The sequence below is a fragment of the Lolium perenne genome, chromosome 3 (assembly GCF_019359855.2).
Source record: "Lolium perenne isolate Kyuss_39 chromosome 3, Kyuss_2.0, whole genome shotgun sequence".
In the NCBI taxonomy this organism is placed as follows: domain Eukaryota; kingdom Viridiplantae; phylum Streptophyta; class Magnoliopsida; order Poales; family Poaceae; genus Lolium; species Lolium perenne.
This window is the reverse complement of record NC_067246.2, coordinates 31455826-31468923: the sequence shown is the minus strand read 5'-3', so window position 1 is coordinate 31468923 and position 13098 is coordinate 31455826. Positions and strand designations below refer to the sequence as shown.

At 41.6% G+C, this 13098-nt stretch overlaps 1 long non-coding RNA gene across 1 annotated transcript; it reads right to left on the bottom strand.

Moving 5' to 3' along the window:
• Positions 1-2512: 2512 nt before the first annotated feature.
• On the bottom strand, positions 2513-3709 carry LOC127338076 (uncharacterized). The gene is made up of 3 exons (XR_007874191.2): positions 3630-3709; positions 3423-3498; positions 2513-2857 (listed from the first exon to the last, which is right to left on the bottom strand). It is a non-coding gene; the product is annotated as an uncharacterized lncRNA (long non-coding RNA).
• Between the last annotated feature and the right edge of the window lie 9389 nt (positions 3710-13098).

Here is a 13098-nt window from a genome sequence, read left to right as displayed (position 1 = left end):
TTTAGTTTGTGTTAAGAAAAACGAAGAAAAAAGGAAGAGGAAACACATATCTTTGTACTCAACTATATATTAAAACAAAAAAGAAAGAGAAGGCAAAGGTTCAAATACATTGCAAAGTTATACCTTTTGGTTCTCCCAACACCATATGGATTTTAGTAGCATTACATATCTTTTGTATTCTCTCATTTGATGTTTTCATTTGGGCAAACGTGTGTTACTTGAAACCTGTGGAAACAATGTGACCAACCTATGTAAAGAAGAAGCAGACATTACTATGCAGCTTTAACCTATTGCCTCACCACTGACAGAAAAGGCCACTGACAAATATAGATGAAGCTGACTTAAGGATATACAGTGTAGTCAACCATTAGTTCTTTTGTAGCAGAAAAGCCAAACAAAGTAATATCTATGTGCATTGATTAGAAGCAGAAAAATAAAATATAAATGGAAGATGTGAGCGGATGAAGCAAATGTAATGTATTCAAAGAAAGAGAGGATAGCATGAAAATCAAATTTCTCAAAAACGGATAATAGACTGTGGGTGCGGCCTGTCACGTGCCACCCGCAATGCCAGGAAAATATAGATGATTAAAGAAATATTTATAATTATCAAGAACAAGCAGAAAATAAAAATAATAACATTATGCTCCTGATATAAGAAAAGGAGTAGGCCTTACTACATATTCAGCCCAATCAAAACCTATAAATTAACCGGTACCGTACCCACTACCAAGTACCGGTAAGGCCTACTCAGCTTGACACCCTTTACATGCATAGCACAAGGGATGAATGTGGATCATAACTGGCTTGCATAATCATATAGGAAAATAAGAAACTGATTTCTAATAGTAAAGGGTGTCAACAAAAACAAACAAAATAAGTGTCAGTTATATCATCTTACACCAAAAATATAATTGATTACAAAAATATTCATTTAAATCATGAGATTTTACCATGTGACACAAAATATGAAACTGTAAAACCAATACGAATGGTCTTTGAAGGCAACATTTTTACTGATGAACACCTGCTAGCTATTTCCGTTGCAAACGCCTTTAAGCTTGATAAAACAGTAGGAGGTACATGTACTATAATGATGATATAGCACTCACAGACACAATGCAATTTGGATTGATAGAAAAATTCCAATGATCATGTCCCCAATGATGAGCCCAGAGCCAGAGAATATGCCTATGCTTGAAAGCTAAACCTGAAATGCCCATATGACATAGAACCAATCCGGTATGCAGAAGCAATTCTCTCTAATAAGTCCTGGGCATCTGATAATCAATTGCACACAAAGCAATTCCTAGAAAGCTAGGAGAAGAATATAAACAAGTGCCTTTCTGTTGGGTTATCATATAGTTGAATAGTACAAAAAAGTAAATAAGCCAATATGAAGCTTACCAAATAACATCTCCGTCGGCGCTATTAATCTCAAACCAAGCCGTGCAAAGCACACACTAAGCACTTGAGCAAAGCAATATCAAACTAAGGGATCAAAAAACATTGTGGGTGTGCAAGTGAACACCCAATAGAACACATGGATTGGCATGAAATATAACAAGCAAGCATGAGGAACTGAAACCTTTATACTGAGGAGCAGCCATGGCAACCTTGTCGCTCCAACGAGCCGCCACCGTACTATTCCTTCCTAGGCCACACACATGTTAGTGGAGTTGGTTTCTTTTATAAGCCACTAATCTGCAAATATAAAAGACTGAAAAGTTTATCTATTGGCGTCTTGTTTTTTCAGTGTAGAACTAATTAGCATTTATATTTCTCAAATGGTAGGTGCCCAAGACAAGTATAATTATTTCAGCTTATATCTTATCCATCCAGTACTCTGCACATCATACAAGGCTAAGCTGTACTTTTTTTGAACCTATAAACGAAAGAGAAAAATCCTCACCATACATGCTCAGCTAATTTGTGAAATAAAAATATTTTTTAGTAACACTGACAGACCAAATACTAACCTGAACCAGAACCATTTGAATTGCAGCGCAAAAACTTCCACTTCAGATCCTGAAACAAAGCATTCACGGTATTAGAAATGAACATGCTTTAAGGAGAAAGAGACGAAGCAATAATTGACCACATCAGATCAATACTTGGAACCCAAGTACTATACATCCCAAGTTTAGAGTGACCCCACTCCTCCGAAGCAAGACATTCAATTTGACAACCAAAATGACAGATTTTCAAACTACGGAGATGCTTCTTTATCACCGAGTAATATTGAAACTTTCATTCTTTATCTCAGACGTCATTTATAACAGCACATAAGTTTATACGAAGGCCTTGCAAAAAAAAAGGTATACATGAAAAGACCTTCTTTTTCTAGAACTTCAGTTGCATGTCCTCCCTAAACATGTATCAGGTATAAAAGTATACACGTTCATATCAAAAAATAAATATTGAGTTAGATGGCTATAAGCAAATAGGTACACAACATTCCAACGACCATCAGTTGGTTTCCTGTTCTAAATCAAGGAGGTGAAATACATGATGGGATACCCCCTAAGATTGATTATCTGTTGTAATAAAGTATTTGCATCATATGCAAGTGGTAGCCCCAAGGTGTCAGATACACTAAAATATGACACCTAGTCAAGGAGGGTTTAACCTAGGGACTAACCTTATTAGATAGAATGAATAACTTCTGGTAAAAAGCCTTCCATCAAATATAAATAAGAGCCTTTCTCCATTGCATGAAGGCTCGACAGCGCAGTACGTACCACCTAAAGGCATAGCACTGTGTTGTTCCTTGTAAGCTTTACAACGCAAACATCAACGCATAGCACCTTTGGTCTTGAAATTTGGCACTTCTCATAAATAAATAATGGCTGGGCATCTAAAAATGAAGGACAAAATAGAGAAATTATTTATTTATACCACATATTTATAGCCCCAAGCATCAGTATACTGATGTAAAAAACATAGAAGCGATAAAGAACAAAAACAATTTAACTTTGAACCCCTGAATCAAGATCACTTCGGGTAACAATAAACCAGTTTTCAACTTTATCAAGTTCAAATGACCTGATTTTATTTTCCATCATGGATGGGGCATAATCATGTCAGTGCAAAGGTAGATCACATCAAACCAAGTTATTTAAAGATGCAAGATTGGTAGTCACAGAAGTAAGTCCAAGATACATGAAGACCAAAAGGTGAAGAACTGAAATTATTTTTCCATCTCATAAATCAAGATAAAAAACCAGTGAGAAACACAAAAATTAGTCCGAAAGATAGTAAGGAACTTCTTGGTTGCATAAGCCAGTCCATATAAGTAACTGGAGATTTGATTAAGCAACATATTTCACATGCATACCATCTGCTGGTTGACAGGAATTAGACATAATTAATGGTCATCATTTATGAATAGGATCTTTTATTGGCTTTGTTTGCTAAACAACCTTACACTGCCCTGACAATATGTACCCATGTACAAGCCGATACCTCAACATGGATGAAGCACTGAACATGTACAGACTCTAGGTCAAGAAAGTAGACAAACTGTAAATACAGAGGAAATACGCAAAGCCTGTATAATTGCAGGCTAGCACCTAGTAAGAGGAAAAAAAATTAACATGGAGAAAACAAAACCATCCAAGTCAGTCAACCTGAAATTTAACATGCAGTGGCAGTAGACATAGTGGACCTTTCTTGGCTGCTTTGCAGGCACAACACCTCAACCTCACTGCCCAACAAAATGGAAGATTTCCATTTATTGAGACAAACATAATGTTCTATACATAAACTAAAATGGAAGATTTCCATTTATTGAGACCACTAAGAGCATTATGTTCAATTAACTTCTAGACTGAACAATTAAAAGCCACCACATGTCAGTCAAAAACAATTTGCTAAATTAATATATCCAGACCAGACCTAACTATAACCTAACATATCCGTAAAGCTTACTAATCCCATCATCAAAATCTATAGTCAAGTGCTCCAATCGAGACGCACATCGCTGAAATCGCTGAAACATTTTCTATGCAATAGCAGGACAATCAGGCAAAGTTGCATGAATAAAGGCATCAAGAGGGAACAGAGAGACCTGAGATCAAGTGTAGGTGCTGCCTCCATGACGCGAGGACGACGGTGGCGGAGAGAGTGCAGCAGCGGCGCGAGATCGATGGGGAGAGGTTAATCCTGGTGAACACCGCCGAGGGTCTCATCAACGATGGCGGCATACCATGTAGAGCTACAGGATAAAGGGGATCCAGAGAGGGAGAGAGAGAGAGAGAGAGGGGAACCTGCTGTTGATGGTGTGACCAGGCCATTGACGGCAGCTGCAGCGCGTGCTCCTTGTCGCCAGCGCCGGCGGCCGCATCACGTGCTCCTCGTCTCCTTCGCCGGCAGCGGCTCCTGCCTCGACATCTTCACTAGAGGAAGAGGGAGAGGAGGTAAGGGAGCAGGAGAGCACGAGCGGCGGGGCGAGGAGCAGGTGAGGGGATTGAGGATGGACGGGTGAGCGAGGGAACGGGGGACGAACGCACGCACGGAGGGAGTTGGGGTCTGGCGGCTAGGGTTTGCAATCCGGGTGCGGTGTGGTGTGCCTTTTATATGACACGGTCAAAAAAATCAACGGTTCTTACCGGCTGGAAGATCCAATGGGAAGGACTGTAAATTCTGATTTTTGTGGAGGCGCCATGAGCTCCCCCCTATTATACCTTTAGATGAGACTCTTGTCTCCAGTAGAGATAACCCTTTCAAGCTCTATCTTGCAAACTGTTGTCACTGCGCTTAAGGACTTGCTACAATCATAGTCAGAGGTAGCGAGGGAGCCAGAATGAACCACGAGAATGATGATGAATAATGTATACATGGAGAGAGACGGAGCCCCATTGCTGTTTTTTCTAGGAGCCTAGGAAAGAGAGATGAATGATGTGTCTTTTGGATTCCGTTCAATATATAGCCATGTAACACTTGTAATGATAGCCTTGTCTCTAGTTATGGAGGAATTAACAGGCATTAATTGGTTGCTTAATTTTCTTGTAAATTTAACAGTAATTCATTATTATTTCTCCAGTTAGGACCCTATTGTTGGCAAAAAATTATCTACATTAATTAACTACACTTATGTAGGGCAAGTTAATTCATTATGAATTACTTCAATTAGGCCGCCATTCAGGGAGGAATTTAAATGCATTAACTAATTGCTAATTTTTCCAATGGAATGCACCTTAACTAATGATTAGTTACTTTACTTTTGGAAAACAATATTTTTTTTTGAAAGGAATACGGTAGAGGAAGCCCCTACAGTGATTTTGTTTTTAAATAATAAGAACCCAAATTCGCGTTCCTGGGGACTTGAACCTGGGTGGCTGGGTTGTACATCCACTTCCCTAACCAAGTGAGCTAGACTCACTTCTTTTGTTCCCTAATTACTCACTATCTCCATTCACATATACAATAAGCATTTAGTCATATATTTGTTATGAACCACTTCCTGCATGCAACCCCACTTCTCGCCGTGACCCGGTCCATATGGGCCCGAGCTGGCCGAGGCTAGACTCCAAGATGGTGGCACCGTGAGTTGGCCACGAGAAGGTCCCCCATGATCCAGGGTGGAGGTACGAGAAATGTCCAAGCACCTCCCCTTTATAAGGATCTACCCAACAGGTAGCAGGTCAGAAACCCAACCGAACTGACACGTGTCACGAGGACTAGAGCGAGGCGTCATGTGAAGAGACCCACCCGCCGAGGGGTAGGGATGTCCTTCCGCTCCTTAGGGAACCCTATAAGTAAGCATCCCCTCTCCCTGGACTTTCGGATTTTATAGGGAATTATTAGTTAATATTAGGAATAGTCTGGCCAAACACTATAATTTCACAAAAAACATCTCGCGTTCTCTATTCTCTAACGATTTGGGTATTTGGGTATTCCAATCCATTATAGAAAGTTAAAAAACTCCGAATGGAATTCAGTTGAAAGTCGTTTTGAGAGAAAACTTGGGTGTTGGGCTGGAAAGATGTTATCATATGGGGATTGCCTTGTATTGATTAACTCTGTTCTTACTAGTTTACCGATGTTTATGTTATCCTTCTTTGATATACCTAAAGGGGTAAGGAAGAGATTAGATTTTTTCTGATCACGGTTCTTTTGGCAATATGGGGAAAATAAAAAGAAATATCGGTTAACTAAGTGGAACTTGATTTGCAGACCCAAAGACCAAGGTGGTCTTGGAATTGAAGTACTGGAGATTAGAAATTCTTGCCTGCTTAGTAAATGGCTATATAAGCTCCTTTCTGAAGAAGGGTTATGGCAACAACTTTTAAAAAACAAGTACCTATCACAGAAAATTTTAGCTAAAGTTGAAAGTAAGCCTACCGATTCACCTTTCTGGAAAGGACTAATGAAAGTTAAAGGGAATTTTTTAGCAGAGGAAAGTTTGAAGTAGGTTCCGGAGAAGGAGTTCGATTTTGGGAAGATAGATGGTTAGGTGAGCAGACCCTTGCATCTCAGTATCCCCAACTATACAACATAGTCCATCGTAAGCATGATACTGTGGCAAATGTTATGAGTTTAACTCCATTAAATATTGGTTTTCGGAGAAGGTTGATTGGTGATAAATGAAATCAATGGGTACACTTATGCCAAAGGTTAATGGTGATAACTCTAAATGATGATCAAGATAAGTTCGTTTGGGGCCTAACATTTTCAGGGAAATTCACCGTCAAATCTATGTATGGAGACATGTTAAATGGGCATACACGATACCTTCGTAAATATCTTTGAAAACTAAAAATCCCACTTAAAATTAAAATCTTTATGTGGTTCCTTAGTAAAAAAATCCTTTTGACTCGTGATAATCTAACAAAGAGGAATTGGAATGGAAATACGAAATGCTCTTTCTGTGATGTCGAGGAATCAGTGGAACATTTGTTTATTTCTTGTCCTTTTCCTAGACTTATTTGGCGGGTGATTTTTGCTGCATATAATATTTCACCTCCATCCAATGTCACAAATTTGTTTGGGAATTGGCTTAATGAAACTGACAAAACTGATAAAGCAAGGATTCGCATTGGTGTTTCGGCTTTATGTTGGTCAATATGGAATTGCAGAAACGATATTGTTTTTAACAAAAAGGACTCTACTAATTTCTTGCAGGTTATTCACACTATGGTCCACTGGATCTAGCTTTGGCGCTTCTTGCTCCCGGAGAACCAGTGGGAGTTCATGGTTTCTGGATGCAACCGTCTTTGAATGGTTGCCCAGGATAGTTTCTACCAGACTAATTGGCGACCTATTAAGAGATTAGAAGATGCTTAGATTGCTTAGCAGATTTCTTATTTTTCGGTGGTTGATATTTCTATCGACCCTCGTTGATTCTTGATTTGTAAAATTTGAATACTCAGTTTTTAATAAATAATTGTGTGCATCAACTGATGCAGAGGCCGGGGTGAATCCCATTTCGAAAAAAAAAATTCTCTAACGATTTGGAAAACATTGTGGCATGTCCGACGAAGAAGCAGCGCATCCTGGTACGTGGCTGCAATGTGTTTGTGGGTACAATACAAGCTCTAGTCGATCGAGCATATATTTTGTGCTACTAAACCATCTCGCACGAATCTTTCATCTTTATGAATTGGATCAAGCAAAAGAGCCACGCGTCCCATTGAGGGAAAGCTCAGAATCTCGAAAAATCAAGGGCTAACGTGCAGCTAGGGGCGTGTTTGGTTACCTGGACTGATTTCTTGCACCACCGTGTGAGTGTGAAGAAAGCACATGCGCGTCACAGAGGGACCATGAGATGGAAAAACCATATTGTTTGGTCACCTGGGCCACTCATTTCTGCCCGGATAGGGAAGCGAGCCCCCATTATTTGGTTCCTCGTATGTTTTTTCTAGCATCACCTATATGGCAATATGGTGACCTTACCTCACCCATCATAAGTATGAGCACGTCGCCGACCACGAAGCAAGCAACCACCATAGCACCGCCGGTCACGCCGGTCACAAGCATCACCACGTCGCCGACCACATCTCGATCGATTGCACCTAACAGATGGACCACACCTCACGTATCAGAACGGAATGAAATGGCTATTAGGGCATATCCAACGGGCCAACGCATTTCGGACGCCTAAAATATCCGCGCGCGTGCGTTTGCGTCGGCCCGCGGACGCCATACGGGCCGGGACGACCGTTTGCGTCGGGGGTATCCCCAGCGGTGCGGACGCATTTTTTTTAGCACAGACACCATCAAGGTCGTTAATGGCGGTTTAACGTCCCATCGAGGCCTACCGGCGATTACCGGTTCCCGCGCGACGACGGTCGTTCCCGGGCGTGACCAACAGATTGGCGCGTTTCGCTGGCGTTTCACGCGCGGGAAACGACATGCGCGGCAACGTTGTTTCCCGCCCCACCGTGGCTATATATGGTAGACACCGGCGTGGGTGACAGGCACACCTCAACCTAAACCCTAGCATCCATCCATGGCCGAACACAACCTTAGCTGGGACCAAGTTGTTTAGATGTGCCGCCAAGTCCACCCGGAGGAGGAGGAGTAGCTAGCCGCCGACATCTTTCAGGCCGAGCAGATGGAGCGGGAGGCGGCAGAAGCGGAGGTTGCGGAGGCGGAGGCGGCAGGGCGCGCGCTAGAGCGTCAGCGCCTGTTGGCGGCCAGGGGGGAAATCGCTGACGCCAGGGCCAAGCTCACCGAGGCCAGGGTGGCGCTCGCGGAGGCACGGGCGGAGATGGCTCTTGTGGCGGCCCCTCCGTTGCCTGCAGCCCCACCCGCGGACGCCGTCAACCGCGACATCACCGACGGCGAGGAGGACGTACCCAACCGCTTCGAGTGCGTCGGCAACCAGCGGGTTCTGCCCGCGTCGTTCGAGACTCTAGCTAGGGACGCCATTGCCATCAGGCTTGGGCAGCGGAGGAGGAAGCCCACAGCTATGCGGTCGCCATGGCTCGGGGGTACATGTGTTCCGACCTGGATTCGCTCGCGCAGAGGGGACCTTCTCCCGCGCTGGTCGAGCAGGAGAACCGGGAGCATTGTGTTTCATTGTAAACATTATTTCTTTTTTTTCTCTTTCCTTTCCTTGTTCTTTTATGTACGTTTTCACTCTTCCTCTTTATATTTCTTTGAAGTGAATAGATTTCTGACCCTCGCCAAAAATATTTTGAACCATCTGGACATTTTGTTTTTAACACGAGAACAATTTACTTCAAACTATGCGAACACTTTCCCCTCTCATATGAACATTTTATTTGAATTCATGAACAATTTTTAAAAACTGCTCAAAATCTTTTTCCTTCATATGAACATTTTTAAACTTGCGCGAAATTCTTTTGAACTATGCGAACAATTATTTTTAACTTTTTGAACATTTTCTATCATGAACAATTTTTGAATTTATGAAAAGATGAATATTATTTTCCACTAACATGAACATTATTTTTCTGAACCCACCAACAATTATTAAAATGTATGAATATTCTGTTGACCTCGTAAATATTTTTTACTTCCTCACTTGAGCTTTCTTTGAAATTCTGAACAGTTTATTTAAACTATACGAACATTATTGGAACCTCGCGAACAAATTTATATGAACTTTGTTAAACCTTCTAAATGAACCTCGTAAACATTATTTTTTACTCTATATTCTATAATAACCTTTATCTCAAATTTAAAAATGAAAAAAATCACTCGTTACAAAAATGAATAAGAAGAAAGAGAGAAAAAAAAGTTAAAATAGAAAATAAAACATAAACAAAGTTAAGAAAACAAAAATAAAAATAAAACATGAAAAAACAGAAAAAAGAAAAAAAAAGAAAAAAAATGCATGAAGAAATCACGTGAACTCGTAGCAAGATACCGTGAAAGACTAGCTAAAATTATGTATTTGCGGTTTCATCTTCCATTACCAATTGTATTCCTTAACTACTCTTTTTTTTTTTGAACTGGAACACACGGATTCCATTAACTTGGCTCAGCACACTCGCTGGCCACCAAGACACTTACAATGTTTGGTACATCATCCAGCCACAATAGCCTACTTTGGGTTTGACCAGCACCCATACTCGCAAGTTCATGGGCTACTTTATTACATACTCTAGGAACAAAAACGAAATCAGCAGAAATAAAATTCATGGGCACAAAGGCTCGAATGTTTCTAAAGATGACTCCCTCATACGCCAAGTCGTATTCCGTACTCTGTAATGCTTTGACAAGGATCATCGAGTCTGTCCCATTCCCCAATTGGCCGCTGCTGCAGCTGCTTCAGCACATGCATTTGCCTCAGACTGCAATACAGTAGCTGCATGTTGGATTCGACCTGCCCCTGCACCTCGAGCCATCCCATTGCTATCCCTCACCACGAAACCCCATCCGCCTTGATGCTCTGCCGCTCGAAAAGATCCATCACAATTAATCTTCCGTATATCTCCCACCGGTTTCTCCCAGTTCTTGATCTCTGGTACTATCCCATGCTGTTTGTTCATGCGGCAAAAGTGCAGAGATTCATTTGCCCAATACCTGGCTTGGCTCACAACTTCCGAAATAGATACACCTCGTTCTTCTTTATTCAGTTTATTTCGCCGCAACCACCATCGCCACAACATACAGCATATTAGCACCTTCTCCTCATCATTTCTTTTCAGGATCTCTTGAATCATTGCACCTGCTGATTCATATGTGCACATACGATCACGAAGATCACCTAGGCCAATCCGATCCCACACATCTCTAACTTCTTTGCATTTTAGAAATAAGTGTGCACCATCTTCATCTAGACGGTGACAACGTAGGCATAATGTTTCACACTCCATACCCCTTCTTTTAATATTCATCAACAGAGGTAAACTATTATGAGCTAATCTCCAAATAAATTGTTTTACCTTTGGAACACAAGGCAAATTCCATATACCTTTCCAGAACGAAATCTCATCTAGTGATCTGATACGTTGCAAACGTATCTATAATTTTTGATGCTCCATGCTTGTTTTACACCAATTTATATATGTTTTGCTCATACTTCGTTGCACTTTTATACATTTTCCGGCACTAACCTATTAACAAGATGCCACAGTGCCAGTTCATGTTTTCTGCTATTTTGTATTTCAGAAAAGTTGTACATGAAATATTCTCGGAATTGGACGAAACAAAAGCCGAAGTCAATATTTTACCGTAACGAAGATAGAGTCCAGAGGGGGGGACGAAGAAGAGGCACAGGGCGGCCAGACCACGCCTTGGCACGGCTAGGCCTGGGCCCGCACCAAGGGGTGGTGTGGGCCCCCTATCCTCCAATGACCTCGCCCTTCCGTCTATTTATTCACGATCTCGGGAAAAACCTAAACACCCGAGCCTCCATCCACGAAAAGTTTCGTCGCGGCCGCATCGCAAACCCTAGCTCGGGAGGTTTCTGAAGCTCTTCCCGGCACCCTGCCGGAGGGGGAGATCATCACCGGAGGCCTCTACATCGCCATGCCCGCTTCCAAAGTGATGCGTGAGTAGTTCATTCCTGGACTATGGATCCATAGCAGTAGCTAGATGGTTGTATTCTCCAATTTGTGCCTCATGTTTAGATCTTGTGAGCTGCGTATTATGATCAGGATCATCTTTATGTAATGCTACATGTTGTGTTTGCTGGGATCCGATGAATATGGAATACTATGTTGAGATCGATTATATATTTGTCATATGTTATTTGTGATCTTGCATGCTCTCCATTGCTAGTAGATACTCTGGCCAAGTAAATGATTGTGACTCCAAGAGAGAGTATTTATGCTCGATAGTAGGTTCATGCCTCTAGTTTTCTGGAAGACTGACAATAACTTCTAAGATTGTAGATTTGTTGTTGCTACTAGGGAGAAAACAACAATATTTTATTCAAGGGTAATTCTATTGTTTACTTTACACACATTGCTTAATGTGATAATCTGTTGCTTGCAACTTAATACTGGAAGGGGTTCGGACGATAACTGGAAGGTGGATTATTAGTCATAGACGCAGTTCGATTACGGTCTATGTATTATGTTGTAATTCCCAAACGAATCTCATATTAATCATCTTGACATGTATGGTCTTTATTCTATCAATTGCCCAGCTGTAATTTGTTCACCTAGCATGTTATTTATCTTTATGGAGAGACACCTCTAGTGAACTGTGGACCTCGGTCCTTTCTTTTACACTGATAAATTCATCTACTGCAATCCTGTTCTGTTTACTTTCTGCAAGCACTGTTCTCTTTAATTCCACTGCAAACATCTCTTTCCACTCGATACGTTTAATCTTTTGTGTTCAGCAAAACCGGTGAGATTGACAACCTCACAGTGAGTTGGGGCAAAGTATTTTGATTGTGTTGTGTACAGGTTCCACGTTGTTGCTGACGCCGGTAGTGTGCCCTGCCAATAGTCAGCTAGCAAGACCTTCAGAAGTCACGCATTTCTCATATTGGTCAATTAAACCTCGGTTTCTTACTAAGGGAAGACTTGCTGTTGTGCTCATCACACCTTCCTCTTGGGGTTCCCCAACGGTGTCAAGCACCATCAAGATTTTCTGGCGCCGTTGCTGGGGAACTGAAGAAGAGTTATGCCACAGAGATTTCCAACTCCCACGGCAACTGCCAGCATGATCATGATGAAATTTGTTTATCCACATCTCTGATCCTCACATAGACCTCGTAAGCAGATTTGATAGAGAAAACACCCTTACTATCAAAATGCCACTCTGGGATATCTTCAAAATCATCTCTGATTGGTATGTTTGAGATTAGCTTAGCGTCCATTGCCTAGAAAGTGTCTCGAATCAGTACTTCATCCCACTGACCCGTTATAGGGTTTACCAATTCACTAACCTTTGTAAGAATGCATTGATATCTTGGAGTAATAGGTACTCTAGCTCCATCCCTCGGAATCCAAGGATCCGACCATATATTCACCATAGTCCCAACTCCAATTCGCCACACTAGACCTTCCTTCAACAAACGAAACAGAAAGAAATAGTCAAGCTAGAACGAGAAGGGGTAAATGGGCCTAGCCCAAGAAACGAGGAAGAACGCTCGAGCCTTTGACCCTAAAAGCGTGATCTCTCGGGGTGCATCTATACCACGGGGATTCCTATTCGACGCTTGACGCG